Source organism: Camelus ferus, chromosome 1, assembly GCF_009834535.1.
Source record: "Camelus ferus isolate YT-003-E chromosome 1, BCGSAC_Cfer_1.0, whole genome shotgun sequence".
NCBI lineage: Eukaryota > Metazoa > Chordata > Mammalia > Artiodactyla > Camelidae > Camelus > Camelus ferus.
The window spans coordinates 118,233,702-118,253,146 of NC_045696.1; the positions used below are offsets into that span (position 1 = coordinate 118,233,702).

The 19,445-nt window shown below is 35.2% G+C and overlaps 1 protein-coding gene across 7 annotated transcripts in view; it reads left to right on the forward strand.

Moving 5' to 3' along the window:
* Window positions 1–19,445, forward strand: part of TBC1D5 (TBC1 domain family member 5) — a 498,574-nt gene that overhangs the window by 112,018 nt on the left and 367,111 nt on the right. For 4 of the 7 annotated variants that reach the window (XM_032488852.1, XM_032488856.1, XM_032488881.1 and 1 more), the window contains one exon: window positions 10,211–10,415. The gene's annotated coding sequence lies outside the window, so the exon portion shown is untranslated. The remainder of the gene's footprint in view (window positions 1–10,210; window positions 10,416–19,445) is intronic. The other 3 variants (XM_032488869.1, XM_032488877.1, XM_032488861.1) reach the window with 1 other exon arrangement.

Below are 19,445 nucleotides of genomic sequence, written 5' to 3' on the forward strand. Positions count from 1 at the left end.
AAGACCTGAAGTCCTGAAAATTTTGGGATTTTCTTATGTTCATTGTCCTCAGACTGTTGTAAATTTGCTTATGTATGTTTGAATTGCGTGGTTTTGTAAAAGTATATAATGTTATGTTACTAGTATTTATTGTAGTTTAAGAGCTTGACTCTAAAAAAATTAGTTAATAATCGCTCATTCATGCAAAGACACACTGAGATTGTTAATTATATGAAGCTGGGAAGACCAGTCCATTGGAAATGCAGCTCAGCTGCTTTGCGAAAAGGTTTTGCTCTGATGAGAGGTTTTTGTTTAAGAAGAAAGATTAGCCCTGAAGAGAACTGTACCAGTCTATAGATGGATGTTTTGGGCACGTGGAAACCTCAGTTGAATTCAGAATATCATGGCTTAGCAAATTGATAAAGTTATGTTAAATGATTTCTAGGTACCAGATATTGGATCCTAGAAATAGAGCTCCAAATAGATTAAGCTGCTAAGGGTCAGAATAGAGGAATCACAGTTAAAAAAAAAAAATACACCACAATATTTTTTGAACTTAGTCTTTATTTTTAAAAATTCTCATACTTGAGAATTAAAATCTATTTACTAAAAATAATTTATATGTAACATAATGTATACATGATTGAACCTTATTACCACAGCGCTTTGTTTTCTGGTCAACATTATTCCTCTGAGAGCTAGAAGAAGTGGCTTAATCTAAAACTTACTGCCCCTTTTAAACTTATTCTGACTGAGAAATTCTGTTAGGTGTCAAAACAAGTCTAGCCCTCTGGCAATAGTGACAAGTTCTTCATAAGGAAATTCTGGAATTGCCTTTAGAAAGTACTTTAATGATCTCTTCGGAACCCTTTCCAATTGGTTATGTCAACTTTGGGAGTGGGGTAGGGTGGGCCAGGTCTGAATTTTCTGGAAGATTTGCTATCGTATATTCTTAGTATAGTACTTTTCTGGGATTTATGTATATTCATCTCATATTTATATTGAGACTAAGGGTGTATTTTGGCTTTGTCTGGCCACCTGCACAGTGGGTTTAGGGATATTTGAGAAGGAATACCATTTAAAAAGTCTGATTCTCAAATGTATATGTACTTATGGTCTGTCAAGGATAACATGTTAAAAACTATCTGGGAATTAGTTGTTTAGAAAGTTTAATATTAAAGTAATGCCTGTCACATTGACTGAAGCCCAGAGCTTGGCTAAGTACATTTTCAGAGAGCTTTTTTGTAGTACTGATTCCAAGAGATGATGTATTTTGGAGTGAAAATCAGTGAGAAAAATGGATGTCTGAGTTCCATGAGGCACAGATTTCTGTGTTTGTGTCCCCCTGATTATAGGGGACACAAACCTCACTCTCAGTGGTAGGTTTCCAAGGCACTGCAATGAGATGTAGAGATAAAGGAGTCGTGTTAATTCACCACATGATTTTGACTTACATTATTCATAGATAAACTTGAAGGCCTTATGATGATGTGTGAAGGCTATGGCTTGTGGAGTGTCACAGATCTGAGTTTAAATACCATCTATTAACTGTGCGATATTAAATACATTTGCTTACCAGTGCATACATTTTTTCACCTGTATGAGAGAGAATACTAACAAGATGTTTGCACAGAGCTGTTATGAGAATTAAATACAATGACATTTTCTAAAACAGAGAAGAGTCTTTGAGGACATCCTCTTCCCACCTTGACACCCAGCCCAGGTAACCTGGGCTGAGAAATTAATATCATTAGACATTGCTCAGAAGGGCAGGTTTTAGTATACAAGCACATTTTACATATTGGTAGTCTTTAAATAGGACATTCCTAAAAATTTTCAATGAAAGGTAGAGGTAATTTAATGACTATTAGGCCACCATGTTTTAAAAGCAGCAAGGTCTTAGATTAAGTATCCTAGTCTTCAGAGTTTTTCCCCCCACAGACACTGCTCTGGAGATGGCCCAGTGTTCACTCACTCATGCAAGGAGTGGTCCCGTACAGAGGGCTGGAAGGATGTCCTCCAAAGTACCAGAGTTACCGCCTGTTTGGAGGCTTCAGCAAGCCTTATTGAAACTGTCCTTGTAGGAGCATGGTAGCTAATTGTCACCCTTCCCTTCATGTAACTTGGGTGAGAGAAATAACTGTAAAGATGAACACAGAAGAATTTGAGGATCATTTCTTAAAAGACTGACTTTGGGCATTTTTCTTTTTAAGTCCTAAAATTTGGGTGCTTTATTTGGCCTACTGCCCTTGGAGAGTAGTTAACCAATTGCTTGAGAGTTCTTGCTTAATTTCCAGTATCCAAAGTAGAAAACATGAATTAAAAAAAAAAAATCTTTGTAACCTATTCTGCTTATATAAACCGAAAGTTTTGGTATACTGTACTTATTATATTTATGATTTTTCTCTTTTCATTTCATCAGTTATAATCTTTTAATCTTACAGAGCATTTATTCTTAAGGGATTTTGAATATTCTTAGTTTTATAATTTCTTTGCGATTGAGACCATAATATTATATTGCTTGGAATCTTTAAATTCAGCTGGATTATTTGTACCTATAAGTAGCTCAGAGTGAGGTATTATATGAATTACAGAGACCACAAGTTGTCAGTTTTAAAGAGAGTAATCAATTGGAGATACTTTTCAACTTGCACTAGTGTGTTTACAACTAAGGAGACTTTGTAAAATAAGATGAAATCTCAAATACTTGTGGAATTAGTGGTGTGATCTATTTTATTAACTTCATTTTAGTCAGTGAATTCAGATTACTTGTGACAAAAGTGAGCAGAAGTAAAATTGAGATTATTTGTTACTTCTTTTGTCCTTGACATAGCTTTTCCAGGGGTGCAAGTTAACTGAGGTAGGCAAAAATATGCAGTGAAACATACAGTACATGCTTTATCTCTTGATAAACCGTTTTTCTTATCCGTTTCTCCTCCTGCCTTTTTTTTTTTTTAATTCCTTTCATGGCACAAATAATCTGCCTAAGTGCTAAATTAGAAACCTTGGAAATTTACTTCCATTTCTGTGTCAGGTACCACCATTTTTTCAAGTTTTGTCTCTCAGTCCTCTTCCTATAGCTGCTGTGCTGGTTTGGTTGTTAGTACCCAATCCCACCACTGGAATTGCCTCTCAAATCCTCACTAAGTACCTGATAATTGATTCCACCATTTTTCTATGCTACTAATGACTCACAACATTACCCAGTTTAGATTTCTTTTATTTCTTTTTGAGAAGGAGCTAATAGGCAGTGCGATCAATAAAGGAACAGTAGTTTGGTAGTAAAGTAAGTGATGGGAAAGTCACGAGCCACAGAGCAGAAAAAATATGTGTGGTAAATAATTGAGTCCTTTGTAGAGCTAACTTATCTGTTCTCTCTCTGGTTTTAATTACTTTTGTGCACTGTGTTTTCTGAGAACCAGAGCTGCCTCAGAATTGTGGAAGAACTTGGGACAGCGACTACTTTACATAGGCTTTCCTCCAGTGCAATCAACTGCGGTTGAGTTTTTCTTTTGCAGTTTGAGCAAGATAAATTACAGTGTTTGTTGGATAAAAGGTGACAGGCAGGTTATGTTACAAAAAGGCAATAGATTAAAAAAAAAAGAAAAGAACTCTGAAACAAATGGAATAACATAAGGAGGAGTAGTTAATGAGATGTGGAATAATTTAATAAGTCTGGAACTGAGAATTTAGAATATGAAATAAAATTATGGATAATATTTAAAGTTTCAGCCTGTTTAATCTAAAATAATTTCAAAAATTTTATTTATTTTTTCTTAGTTACAGGAGCATACTGAAAAGAAGGGAATACTTTAATTGCAAATGTGCTTGTGTCCTTATTGTGCTGTGAAGGATGTCTGTGCCTCACGTCTGCCACAGGAAATGCACAGAGCCCAACACATGCTGATGGAATTGTTCATCTCTTGGAGTCAGGTTGAATCGGCAGCTCAGGGAAACCGCAGTTCCTGAAATTCTCTAACTTTTCATGGGGCATTTAGAGTAGTCTTTGAGACTGGAGTGAACCGTTCTTGGGTGCCCAAAGCAGCTCTCAGAAATGACCTAACTTCTTTTGGTTTATTTAGAGTGATTGAGACTAATCTGTTTCTTATTCGGAAGCTAATTTGAACTTGTTATCAGAGCTTGATCCTAATTGAATCAGGGTGTAGAGAAGAGAGACTGTGTTGGCATCAAGAGCAATATTAGAAGATAGAATCCTCAGATCACAAGAGTTTTTCTCTTCTTTTGTCATACATACTTTTGTTTCTGTTTTGTCAGGAACTTCATGGTAGCTTGGGATCTAGCTTGCTACCAACTATGGTTTATGAAAAATGAGCATGTTTGAGAGAAAATAATGTCATATACTATGGGCAAGTTAATGTCCTTAGGTTCTTCTTAGCTGTTTTTTGTTTGTTTTGGTGGGGGATGTGGTGTAGGTGAGGCAGCATTAAATGAGATATTCCATATAAATATCAGTTTCATGATACAATATTGATGTTATTGTCGCTAAAGTATTTTTTCAAGCAACTTTTCTTGTCCTTAGCTTTCTTTTCTCTATCATGCCTCCAATATAAATCATGGGCTAAAAAAATAAAAAAACAAAACCTGAGTGGGTATTTTCTTTGATTCAAAGGAATACAAGGAGACAGTCTGTAATAAACTTTAAACTTTTTACTGCTCACATTTAGTTTCCCAGATAAGCCTTGAAAGAATAGCATCCACCTTGAATTCAGAAAATTCAAAATTCAGAAAATACCCGGTCATTTGTCGATGGGCATTTAGGTTGATTCCATGTCTTGGCTATTGTATATAGTGCTGCTGTGAACATTCGGGTGCATGTGTCTTTTTGAATTAGAGTTCCCTCCAGATATATACCCAGAAGTGGTCAATTACAATTTTAAAAAAAATTACCCTTGGGTGAATGTTTGGAGTACTGGGATTTGTTAGAACCTCTCAGGCTCTGGAATGTTGTTGGGGCAGCCCTGACTCAGTGTGCCTTGCTGGTAGGTCAGGTCAGAGGGGCTGCTGGGACAGTGACTGGAATGCATACTTCCACAGTGATAGTTGTAGTCCATGTAGAAGGGAAGATGGGCATACTTTAATTTTCTAGGTGATCTGGAGTATCTGGAAATATAGTAGACGTTTCCTGTCTTCATTGCTGCTTTGGTACCAGTATATGTTAGCATCCGTTGGTGTCACTAAGGGTTACATGTGAGCTCTTCACTTTTGGGGAGGAGTGAACTATAACTGTATTAGGCCTTCTTATATATTTTTAAGATTCTTTACTAATCAACAATATGTTTTGTTTAACCAGTGGTTAACTTTTGCAATAAAATTTTCCTTCTGAACCATTCATCTCACTTAAATGTTCCTGTGTCTCTTGACATGTAAATCCCTAAATGACTTAGTTTTCATCACAAGAGTAAAATCTGTATTAAGGAAAATCAAATTTGATGGAGACATTTTGTGTATAGTTAAAACTGCTTTTTAAAAATCATCCCTCTTTCTATTGAAAAAGGAACCTTGATAGTTGTTCAGAAAACATACTTGAAATTTTTATATTTAAGTTGGGTATAACTTAATTGGACTAAGTGAAGTACTATATATGTTCAACAAATAATCTACCAATTGCTTGCCTGGAAAACGGAAAGTGTTTGTTGTCCCACTGCTGTATCCAAATCTTTGGTAGGGTCTGCTTAGGAATCTCTATTTTAGGAAGCTTCTCAGGTGATTTTTACGCACACCGAAGTTATAGAACCACTGCTGAATTCTCTGCTGACAGCATTAGGACACTGGCTTCCTCTCTTCTGATGGAAGCTACTGGTCCCGAGGTGGAGGAGGAACACGGGTGAGCTGAGGCGGCTGTCCTGATGACCTGCCGTGCCCGGTGCTGGGAGCTCTCCAGAGCCACCAGGGTCAAGCTTTGTTCCAAGTCCTCTTTCAGCTGACGCTCCTGTGGTGAAGGAACACGTCATGTTACTGGTGATGCCCAGCCCAGAGCCTTCACATGTGTCCTAATACGTTACTGCTTTCTAGCGCGGGAGGAATTATAGGTGAGGAAACATAAGAGGGCTTAACTGGTCTTCTGGGACCAGGATTTGAACTGAGGTTGATTTGATTTTAAAGCCCAGACTCTTTCTGATTTACAGTGTTATGTAAGTTTCAGGTGTACAACATGGCTCACAGTTTTCATAAAGCCCAGACTCTCAGCCATACTTTTTTAGCGAGCTGTGGGTTTAGGGCGCCTTGGGTTGGAAGTGTGCCTTTGTCACTTACTGGCTTTACCAGTGACTTTATACCTTCCCAAACTTCAATGTCCTCGTCTTAAGAGCAGGCATGATGATTGTAAAATTGTAAGGTTATTGTGAGGATTAATCATCTGAACCACATTTTTGGAGAGCTTCAGCATATTTTTATAGTTCTGTCCCAGAGTAGGCAGTCTAATAAATGATGACCATTTTTCAGCAACTTAAGGCAAGGCAAATATGCCTTATGGAGTTGACCAATTTTAGGATAAATGAATTTATCAGATAAGGAAATATAGGTTTTCCTATTCTGATGTGGTTGGTAGCTAGTCACCAGGAAGATACTAGGCATGTGAAGGGGTTTTCCATTGGGAAAATAATATATGCCTCTTTTCTTCAGTTATTTTTTTTAGTACCCATATCCTGGTAAATTCTAAATTTGGTGCTATCCCAGACTCTTCTTAAAGCTCCACACTCTTCTTGTAGCTCCAGATGTGCATACTGAAATGCCTCAGGACACTTCTGTCTGCTAACCCTTTGGCGCGTCCAACTCTAAACCTGGGCTCTTTCTTCCGACACCTGCACCCTTCTTCTAAGGTTCCTTCCCCCAGTGGATGGAATTGTATCCAGCCACATCCTCCACAGACTCTAACCTTTCACTGAATTCTGCTGATTGTTACCCCCAAGTCTCCTTCTGCCTTTCCATCTTCGCCTGCACCATCATCACCTTAGTCTCCGCTGCTGTCACCTCCCTCCTGGCCTGTACCTCCTCTGCCTCGCTCCATGGTTCAGCCAAATTTGATACTTTCTCAAAATACAGTTGAATGTCATGCCTTATTTAAAACCCTTCAGGAACGTTGCCTTATTGACTTGTTCTGCCCCTTTTGTTTCATGGGCACTCCCTCTCCAGCTGCCTGGCCTCCTGCTCCTCTCTTCTGACCTTATATGCTTATCTCGTACCTGCTTTACACCTTTGCACTTGACGGGTCCACTCTGGGATGCTCCCTGTCCCTTTCAGATCTCGTCTCAGACAGTCTTTCTTGAGGTCTTTGCTGCCCTCTGGGCTAAGTCAAGTCTCCGGTTACAAAATCTCATGGCGGGAAATCTCTCATATCTCCCGTATTTTTAATAGCATTTGTCTCTGTAATTATGTATTCGCGTGGTTGTTGGAGACTATTTCCCCAAATAAATTGTAAGTTCTGTGAGGGCTGAGCCAATTTCAGTGTCTGTAAGGCCTAGAACAGCCCTGGCAGCAGATGAGAAATATTAAATGACTGACCAAAGTACATAACTAGGCAATTAAATCCAATACAAAGTGATTAATTCCTAAAGTGAGGTAAGTACACACAAAGTCACCGTGTTGGCGTGTTTAGCATTGTTATTTGGGAATGTTTGTTATTGTAGCATTGGTTTGATTGGCCTCTAATTTTACTTAAATAAAGACTAGTAGTACTTTGCATTTTGAATTTCTAAGTGCAGATGGTGGGCTTTTAGAAGTTGATTGTACTTGAATGACTTAGAGTAAAAACTTTCCCCTTTCCTTGCATCTGGACAGTATTTGAAGTTTACAATTTAAGAAAGATATAGTTGGTTGCATACTTCTTGATGTTTACGACATGGAATGTATTTTTTTATGTTAGTTGCCTAAGGTATAAAAATTTTTAAATGCTACCAAAATTTACGAAGACAGGAAATCATAGATGTTATAAAAAGTTTTCAACTTATAAAAGTTAGAAAAAATAGGAAAGATCAATATAATACTGAAATTGTGCTTTTATGTTACTTTTTGGTACTTGGACCTTAGTTTATACTCTAAGACTATTGTTAGCAAATTGAAATGTTCTTGTGAAAACTCTTAAGGTTGTAGTATTTTCTTGAAAATTGGTTTAGTACTGTTGTTTACATTTTAAAATTAGTGCTTTCAATAAGATTTTGGTTTCCATCTATCCTGTATTCTCCCTAGGAGTGCACAACTTCAAAAATAAAGAGGCACAGTCAGCAGAAAAAAGAGGTGGTCTGAGCATTTATGCGTTAAATATGCATGTTAATTAGGAAAAAAATTAGAAAAATATGAAAACAGATGTTACATAAATTATTGCAGTCCCAGGGCAGCAGTAACTTATACACTGACAATAATTTTTATATGTGCATGTGTATGTCTATTTCTAGATTTCTCAATGTTTATGCAATTCCGTAGAGCATAACTAAAAGAAGAACTGGTATATCCTTTCAGTGAGACTGTGGTAAACACTCCTGTGTGTGGATTGCTGAGCAAGTCTGGGTGTTACATACACTCTTACTGCACAGACTGTCTTGTGTGTTTCCTCTTTCTTCCCACAGTCTTGTTCCTTCTTTCTTGGTTTCTTTGATAGTATGTCAGTGAAATCTTTTATTGGACATGTCCTGTCAGGACAAGAAATTAAATTATGATCCCAGCAGTTAGAAGAAATGTAAAATTGTATAGTGTGTATTTGGAAACAAAACAAATTACAACTACTCAGGACACTGATGGTAGTGTCGTGTTTTCTTTGGTTACTGTTGTACCTTAAGAAATAGCCGTCATTCTCTGAATAGTACTGACACGGTAGTATGACAGTCTGTATTGTGTTCCACACTCAGGAAATACACATATGTTGTAATAGTTGAAAGATGTTTGAATGGCTTTCACTCTGAAGGGCCATACATAGAATAAAAATGGTCTTTATTTATACAGGGGAAAGTTGAGAAATAGAGACATGCTTTATTTTAGCGGTGTAGCAATTTTTAGTTAAGCTGTACAGAAAAACCTTGTGACTGTATTGCTGTCCGAGGAGCTGCTGACAATATCTAGATATTTTCCATACATATATTATATAATTTAGAAACATGTTGTTTGTAACTTTTCAGATAAGATTGAAAGTTAAAATAAGGAAATGCTATAACAGAATGTAATAAATCATTCCCTTTATCAAACGAACAAACAAAACATGAACTATTTTTTGTACAGGGACATAAAACAGTTTCTGGAAATCTGTCTAGAGATCAATGCTACACTCACTTGTAGTCTTTAGAAATCGTACTTTGTTATTTGATTTAGTAGCACGTGATACTAAAATGTGTTTTAAGTAATTAATTTCTTTTGACTCCCAGTAGGTTTCAGTTACATGTATTATCATAATTTTTTTCAGTTCTGTGTTTCCGATTTATATTTTACATTATATTACCCAACTGCTGTTGTCCTTTATTGTGAGTAAGGTGAACTAATACAGAATGAAATCTAGAAAGGAATGATACTAATATATTTAGTAATTTATTATTATTAAGAGTTTCTTTACTTAAATTGTATGGTTATTGAAGAAATTCAGTTTTCATTCTTGCAGATTTTATGTAGAAATATATCTATGTCAGATATAATTTGTGAAAGTATATTAAAGTATATTAGTAAAGGTGATATATGTTTTTCTTTTTCTCCAGGAAAAAAAGCTATGGAAATTAATTTTTAATTTACCAGTAATATTTACTTGCCACACTGATACATCTGTATTCTAATTTTATGTTTTATTAATGCTTTGGAATCCATTTTCAGTGGAATTTTTTTCACATTTGTTTTCAAATGTCTAATTTCCATTTCTTACTTTATGTGATTTTGATACTTGGTATTATTTTACTGTGTATGAAAATAGTGTATTCCTTATTTGAGCACTTCCATTTCATTTCAATGAAACAAACTGGTAACAGGTGATTTGTTTTGTGTTGAAGAGTTTTGGATTTTTTTTTTGTATTATAATGCTTTTTGTTGTAGGTATTATAAAATGAATTTCTTTCTTCCAGGAGATAAAATAAATGGTGGAAAGAGTGATTAAGAAGTAGGCTAACATTTGCCCTCTAAGAGCCTAAAATATTATGACATAAATTTTTTCAGCCTGCTCTTTATGTTTTTGTGTTGGTTTAGGATTCTTTTGTTTGGAGACAGGAATATTTGAAGTTATTTTCTTTCTTTATTTTTCTAGGTACTCTCTGTTTTTCCAGGAGCTCAGCTGAGGGAGAACTCAGCCGACCTCTAGTTCTTGATTCTTCTTTGCTCCCTCTCGGCCAACTAAGACTTTATCTGGAGAACTCTGCTGCCTAGAGCCTGCAGTTGTCTGGGCCCCAGAACAAGAGCATGCATTTTCACGTGTCAGTTTGATAAGTGGATCAGTGAAGTTTTCCTGAAAGGTAAGCATATATTTATTCAAAACATGCATTTCAAAATTCAGTGCTATTAATACCTGTCTTAGTCTACTGGGGCCTCTGTGACAAAAATACCATAAGGGTGACTTACAAATAACAGAAATTTATTTTTTCACAGTTTCAGAGGCTGGGAGGTCTAAGATCAGGGTGCCAGCAGATTTGGTGTCTGTTGAGGACCCACTTGTTTCATAGATGGATGTCTTCTTGCTGTATCCTCACATGGTTCCAGGAATGAGAGGGCTCTCTGGGGTCTCTTCTTTAAGGGCACTAATCCCGTTCATGAGGGCTGCATCCTCTTGATCTAAAGCCTTCCCAAGAGCCTCACTCCTCATAAAATAGGAATTAAGATTTCAACATATGAGTTTTAGGGAGGAGATAAACATTCATTTCATAATACACTTATTATAGTAATGTCTTGCATAGGTTTGTGTATAAAAAAATTGTGTGTGTGTGCATGTGTGTTTGTACCTATATATGTGTGTTTATACACTTCTGCTTGATTTACATTGTAGGCTCTTTCAGGGAATAATGTTGCCCTTGAATGCAGTTACTCAGAGTTCTCTGATCAGCTTCTTTCCATTTCCTGTATCTATCCACCAGAAGATTCCAATCTTCGCTAACTCATTGTTTTCTTTCTCTTTTAACTGAGTTTGCATGGGGGCTTCAAAAGTGTTTTCCCACCAGCAGACTTGTAGCACTTTTCTCTTGCTGAACACTGTATCCATAGCTCTTTTCTTTTTTCTTCTCTTGTTTTCTTTCTTACCTACCTACCTCCCTACTTCCTGATATTCATTAAATTTGTTGGAGTAGCAAAATTAGAATGATTAAACTTACAGTTGAAGGCATCTCACTTTTTTTTTTACCACAATCTATAATAAGCAATAAATTTTACATTTATGAGTGATTTTCCACAGGTATAAATATACAAATGAAACAAACAGAAGTTGAAGCAGTTCTTGCCCTGGCTACTTGCAATATATGCTGTACTCTCTTCTATTACATTTGTTTTTGTATACTTCATTTAATATATGCTGGTGCCCATAACTAAATGTATTTCCCTATTCAGTAATGGATCAGCTTTGCAATTTCAAAAGCCATACTTGAGATCACTTGTATGGTTGTTCACGATTGACTTGTAGGAAAAATAAATGGAATCAGGCAATTTGTTTTCTGTCTCAGTCAAGCTGCCTTTTCTCCTGTCTCTCCTGTGCTTCTCTCGCTACTAGCTGTCAGTTGACTTGGAAAGAACTGTGCAACTGCTGGGAAACACTGGAGCACTTACTTGGTTCATCTGTGATACCTATGTTCAGATCTCAAAATTGAAAAGGAGGACAAATCCTTGATAGAATCATTCCTTTATAGTAAGGTGTATATTTCTTTATCCTCTTCTTGTTCTTTCTGTCTGTGTAAGTTGTATGTGCATGCTGATGCTCTCAAATCATTCTTGGCTTAAAATATGTTAAACTTTTAAAGTCCTTTATATCAGCTTAGAATAACATGTACCCTTTCCCAAAGTAGTCTCTTCTTGTACTCATTCCCATTTTTTTTAAGACTTTTACCCTTTTAATGAATTGCAAGTATTTTTATATAAAAGTAATATGTTTTGTTACAAAGTTTGGTACATATGTAAAAGTAAAAAGAAGATAAAAATTAGCCCTAATCCAGTATAGCTAAAGCAGTTCTAAGAGGGAAGTTCAAAGTGATAAACACTTACATTAACTTACATTAAGAAAAAGAAAACTCAAGGATGTCCATTCTTGCTACATTTATCCAAAATAGTTTTGGAAATCCTAGCTACAGCAGCCAGAGAAGAAAAAGAAATAAAAGGAATCCAAATTGTAAAGGAAGAAGTGTAACTGTCACTGCAAATGACATAATGCTGTACACAGAAATTCCTAAAGACATCACCAGAAAATTACTAGAGCTCATCAATCAATTTGGTAAAGTTGTGGGATACAAAATTAATACACAGAAATCTGTTGCATTTCTGTACATTAACAAGAGACTATTAGAAAGAGAAATTAAGGAAACAATCCTCATTACATCACATCAAAAAGAATAAAATAACTAGGAGTAAACCTACCTAAGGAGATAAAAGGCCTGTGCTCAAAAAATGGTAAGACAGTGATGAGAGAAACTGAAGATGACACTGACAGATGGAAAGATACACTATGTTCTTGGATTGGAAGAATTAATATTGTTAAAATGAATATACTACTCAAAGCAATCTACAGATTCAGTGCAATCCCTATCAAAATGCCAGTGGCATTTTTTCACAAATATAAAACAAGTAATTTTAAAATTTGTATAGAAACGCAAAAGACCCCAAATAACCAAACCAATCCTGAGAAAAAAGAACAGACCTGGAGAAATCATGCTCCATGACCTCAGACTATACTACAAAGCTACAGCAATCAAAACAGCATGGTATTGGCACAAAAGCAGATACATAGATAAATGGAACAGAATAGCCCCGAAATAAACCCACATACTTATGGTCAGTTAATCTAAGACAAAGGAAACAAGAATGTACAATGGAGAAAAGATAGTTTCTTTAAGAAGTGGTGCTGGGAAAATTGGACAGCTACATGTTAAAGAATGAAAATAGAACATTCTCTAACACCATATACAAAAATAAACTCAAAATGGATAAAAGACCTAAATGTAAGACCAAATATTATAAAACTAGAGAAAAACATAGGCAGAACACTATTTGACTTAAATTGCAGCAATAATTTTTTGGACCCATCTCCTAAAGCATAGAAAACAAAAATAAAAATAAACAGATGGGGCTTAATTAAATGTAAAAGCTTATGTACAGCAAAGGAAACCATTAACAGAATGAAAAGACAATCTACTGAATAGGAGAAGATATTTGCAAGTGATATGACTGATAAGGGGTTAATATCCAACACATATAAACAGCTCATACAACTCAACATCAAAACAACCAACAACCCAATTTAAAAATGGCATAAGAACTGAATAGACATTTTTCCAAAAAGGAAATGCAGATGGCCAACAGGCACAAAAAAAGATGCTCAACATCACTAATCATCAAGGAAATGTAAATCAAAACCACAATGAGATATCGTCTCACACTAGTCAGAATGGCTGTCATCAAAAAGAACACAAATAACAAATGTTGGTGAGGATCTGGGAGAAAAGAAACCCTCATACACTGTTAGTCGGAATGTGAATTGGTGTGTAAAACAATATGGAGGTTTCTCAGAAAACTAAAATAGAACTACCATATGACCCAGCAGTTCCACTTCTGGGTATATATGTATCCAAAAAAACCAAAGACACTAATTAATTTGAAAAGATACTTGCACCCCAATGTTCATAACAGCATTATTTATAATTGCCAAGGCATAGAAGCAATCTAAGTGTCCATCAGCAGATGAATGGATAAATATGTGGCATATATACAGTGGAACACACACACACACACACATGCACACACTAGAATGCCACTCAGCCATAACAAAGGATGAAATTTTTCCATTTGCAGCAATATAGATAGAATTGGAGGGCATTATGGTGAATGGAATAAGTCAGACAGAGAAAGATAAATGCTGTATGATATTACTTATATGCAGAAAATACAACACACTAATGAATAACACAAACAACAAAAAAAAGCAGACTCACACATATAGAGAATAACCTAGTGGTTACCAGCTGAGAGAGGGAAGGGAGGAGTGGCAGTATAGGGATAGGGGAGAAAAAGGGCTATTTTAGCATTATATGAAATTGTGTGTTTGGTACTTTTGAAAATTGTAAAGCACTATAGAATTTAAAGACTTTTTTATTCAATTTGAAAAAAAAACACACACAGGAAACTCAAATAAACAAGCTAATGTTACATCTCACAGAACTAGTAGAAGAACAAACTAAACATAAAATTAGTAGAAGAATGGAAAAGACAGAACACAAATAAATGAAATAGAGACTAAAATAACAACAGAAAATATCAAAGATACAAAGAGCTGATTTTTGAAAAACTAAAACCAAATAGATCAGCTTTTAGCTAGATATACTGGGGGTGGGGGGTCGGGACTACTATCACAGAAATACAAAGTTTCATAAGAGACTACTATGAACAGGTATTCACCATCAAATTGAACAACCTAGAAGAAATAGTTAAGTTTCTAGAAATTTATAACCTGTCAATCATGAAGAAATAGAAAATCTGAATAGTCCAATTACTAATAAGGAGATTGAGTCAGTAATCAAAAACCTCCCAAGAAAGTTCAGAACCAGATGACTTCACTGGTGAATTCCAGCAAACATTTAAAATACAATTCATGTCAGTTCTTCTCAAACTCTTCCAAAAAAAACCAGAGAGGAGGGAACTCTTCTAAAGCTACTTTATAAAGCAAGGATTACCCGGATACCAAAACTTGGTACTATAAGAAAAGAAAATTACAAGCCAGTATCCTTGATGAACACAGATGCAAAAATCCTCAATAAGCCAAACTGAACTTAATTCAGTGGTACATTAAAGAATCATAGACCTTAATCACCTGGGATTATTTTCAGTGATGCAAGGATGGTTCAACATCCACAAATCAATCAGTGTGATATACCACATTAATAAAATGAACGATAAAAATATGTCCCCCATATTCAAAGAACCAATCTCACCACTTTTATTTGGCATAATACTCAAAGTCCTAACCAGAAAATTCAAGCAAACAAAACAAAACAAAACAAAACAAAACAAAAAACAAGTAAAAGGTACTCAGATTAGAAAGAAAGAAGTAAAAATGTTTGTATTTGCAGAGGTATGATATTGTATATAGAAAACTCCACCAAAAAACTGTAATAAACAAATTCAGTAAAATTGCAGGATATAAAATCAATATGTAAAAACCCTTTGCATTTCTATACACTAACAATGAAATATCAGAAAGGGAAATTAAGAAAAAATCCCATTTACAATTTCATCAAAGAGGATAAAACATGAGAATAAATTTAACCAAGGAGATGAAAGATATGTACAATGAATATTATAAGACATTGAAGAAGACAAATAAATGGAAAAATATTCTGTGCACATGGATTGAAATAATTCATGTTGTTAAAATGTCCATACTACCCAAAGTATTACCCATACTACTACATTTTCAATGAAATCTCTTTCAGAAGTCCAATGACATTTTTCACATAAATAGAAAAAGCAGTCCTAAAATTTGTATGGAATTACAAAGACCCTGAATAGCCAAAGCTATCCTGAGAAAGAAGAACAAAGCTGGAGACATCACACTTCCTGATTTCAGACTATATTACAAAGCTATAATAATCTAAACAGTATGATATTGGCATTAAAAAACAGACTCATGGATTAATGGAACAGAAATGAGAGCCTAGAAATAAACCCACCCATAGAAGGTTAATTTTTTTACAGAGGAGCTAAGAATATTCATTGGGGAAAGTCTCTTAAATAAATAGTGTTGGGAAAATTGGACAGCCATAGGCAGAAGAACGAAATTAGATCCCTATCTTATACCATACACAAACACCAATTCCAAATGGATTAAAACTTGAACATAAAATATGAAGCCATGATACTCCTAGAAGCATTGGTCCTGTCAGTGATTTTTTAAATTTGACGCCAAAAGCAGAGGCAACAAAATAAAAAATCAGCAAGTAGGTTGGAGTGTATCAAAGGTAAAAGTTACTGCACAGCAAAGGAAACCATCAACAAAATGAAACAGCAACCTAATGAATAGGAGAAAATACTTGTAAACCATACATCTGATAAGGGGATAATATCCAAAATACATTGAGAACTCACACAGCTCAATAGCAGAAAACCAAACAATCTGATTAAAAAATGAAAAGAAGGACTGAATAGACATTTTTTCCAAAGACATACAGATGGCCAACAAGTACATAAAAAAATGCTCAGCATCACTAATTATCAGGGAAATGCAAATCAAAACCACAAGGAGATGTCACCTCACAGCTGTCACAATTTGTATCATTAAAAAGACAAGAGATAAGAAGTATTGGTGAGGTTGTGGAGCAAAGGAAACCCTTGTGCACTGTCAGTTTGAATGTAAATTGGTGTAGCCACTATAGAAAACAGTATGGAAGTTCCTTAAAAGAGTAAAAATAGAACTAGTCTATGATCTAGCAATTTAACTTCTGGGTATATATCCAAAGGAAATGTAAACAGAATATCAAAGCAGTATCTTTACTCCCATGTTTATTGCAGTATTATTCACAATATCCAAGATATGGAAACAACTTAAGTGCCCAACATGGATGAATGGAGAATGAAAATATGGTACATATATACAGTGGAGTATTATTCAGCCTTGAGAAGGAAGGAAACCCTGCCATTTGCAACAACATGGATGAATCTTGAAGGTGTTTTGCTAAGTAAAATAAGCCAGAGAAGAACAAATACTGCATGGTATCACATGTGGAATCTATAAAAAACTGAGGGAAAAATTCAAACTCTTAGAAACTGAGAGTGGAAAAGTAGTTACTAGGGGCTGGATGGTTAGGGGAAATAGAAGTAAGTAAAAAAAAAAAAAAAGGTACAAACTTTTAGCTGCAAGACGAATAAGGTCTGAGGAGCTAATGTGTAACATGGTGAATATGGTTGATAACACTGTGTTATATAATTGAAATTCACTAGGAGAGTAGAATTTAAATGTTTTCACCCCATCAAAAGTGCATATTTTAATTAATTAGATGATAGGAACCATTTTACAATGTACACATACATCAGATCATCACAATACACACTTTAAATGTCTTGCAATTTTACTACATTATATTGAGGTCAGTTGTACCTCCATAGAGCTGAATAAAATAAAAATAATGTAAAAAAGAAGCAAGCAAAAAATCCCTAACCCTACCTTGTAGTGATGAACTGATACGTATTTTTAAAGTATTACATTTAAAATTTTGTGACTTGAATTAAACAGAGGGAAATAAATGAAATGAAGCATTAATGATTAGTGAACTTTAGATAAATGTTTTTTCAAAACCATAAATATTTAGTCCTAAGATCCTTCCAATAATTCAAGAAGATAATGGAAACCTTTTAATACTCTGTAAGTAAGAAAATAGGAAAAGGCTGATCTAAAAATAGAGTATCTTTTTGGGAATAATTTATTGAGGTGACATTTATATAACATAAAATTAAGTGAATAATCCAGTATCATTTAGTACATTCAGTGTTGTGCAACCACCGCTGTCTCTCATTCCACATGTTTCCATCACACCAGGGTCAAATGCCTTACCCTTTAAACAGTTTCTCCTCATTCTGCCCTCCTGCCAACTCCTGATATCCATCAGTCTGCTTTCTGTCTCTAAGGATTTATCTATTTTTGAATATTTCATATAAATGGAATCATATGTGACATTTTTTGTGTTGCTTCTTCCAGTGGGCATGCTGTTTTCAAGGTTCATCTATGGTGTAGCATATGTCAGTACTTTACTCCTTTTCATAGCTGAATAATATTCCATTGTATATATAATTATTTAGTTGACTTCCACCTTTTGGCTATTGTGAAGACTGCTTTTGTGAATTTATATTTACATATACTTATTTGAGTACCTAAATCAGCTCTTTTAGGTATATGCCTAGGAGTAAAATGCTGGGTCACGTTGTAATTTTTTGTTTACCTTTTTAAGGAACCACCAAATTATTTTCCACAGTAGCTGCAGCACTTCATATTCCCACCAGCAATGTATGAGGGTTCCATTTTCTCCACGTGTTGTCAACACTTGTGATTTTCCATTTTTTGGTGATTAGAGTATGACAGTGATGAATGACTTTCAGCAAAGTAACATTGAAGAGAAATGATTACATCCAGTATTTCTTATTTAACGATTATGTATCAATTCAGTTCATCACATACCTGCTTTCCTTCCAGAACTAATCGACCAATGGACATTGTTTTCTAGAACAGGAGATTTCTTACTTTTCTTCATCTTCTCAAAATCATACTATATCTTGCTTCATATTTCTACCGTGTTTTTTTTTTCTGCATGTGTTTAGTTCTTTGTGTTTACCAGAGTTTTAAATTACCATTCTTTTTGCTTTATGTTCATAGGAGGTCTGTGTCTCTCCACTGATGGATAGCACACCATAGTTGTAGTTTTATGCTTTAAAGCATAAATTGTAAAATAAATGTTTGTAAGATTATCTACTCTCTTTTTAAAGAAATACCTCACTACACCTGGACCATCTATTTTAATATGGACCAGAGCATCCTTGACCTTTTACTGAATTGTCATCCTCAGATCTTTTTCATTATATTACTGGGTTATTTCTAATGTTTCCTGTGTTCCATTGTCACAATTTAAATACATTTTTCAGAAGGTTAGATGGTGAAAAATGAATTTTCTGAGTTGGGCTTATTAAAAATAGTTTACTCTTATATCACATTTGATTGATAATTTAGCTGGGTATGTATTTCTAGGTGTAAAATAACTTTCCTCAGAACTTTAAAGACTGTGCTCAGTTTGTTTCTAACATCCATTATTCCTCCTGAGAAATTTGAAGCCAGTCTTCCTCACTGAGTAGTTTTCTAGGTGATATCATAGTGGAAAAAAAGGGAAAAATTCTTAATTTGATTAAGCTTGCATTTTAGGTTAGAGAGGCCAACAAGAAACAAGATGAATAAGTGAGAGATGTAGTAGGTTAGATGGTGGTGCTATGAAGGGAAATAAACAAGAAGTGGAGGATAGAGAGTTATAGTGTAGGGACAACAATGGAAACTTTAAATAGTGGTGAGGGAAAGCCTCACTGAGAAGGTGACATTTTAGTACAGATCAGCCAGAGGTGAGGGAGTGAGCATCGCAAGCAGAGGGAACAAGCATTACAAAGGCACTGATGTGGGAGCATTACTGATGTGTCAGGACCAGCAGAGTGGTCGGTGTGGCTGCAGCAAAGTGAGGAGAGAGCAGTCGGGGTTAAGCCAGGAAGGTGACTGGGAATCCAGGCTTTTAGAGATGTGTGTCTTTTATCCTGAATGAGGTGGGAAG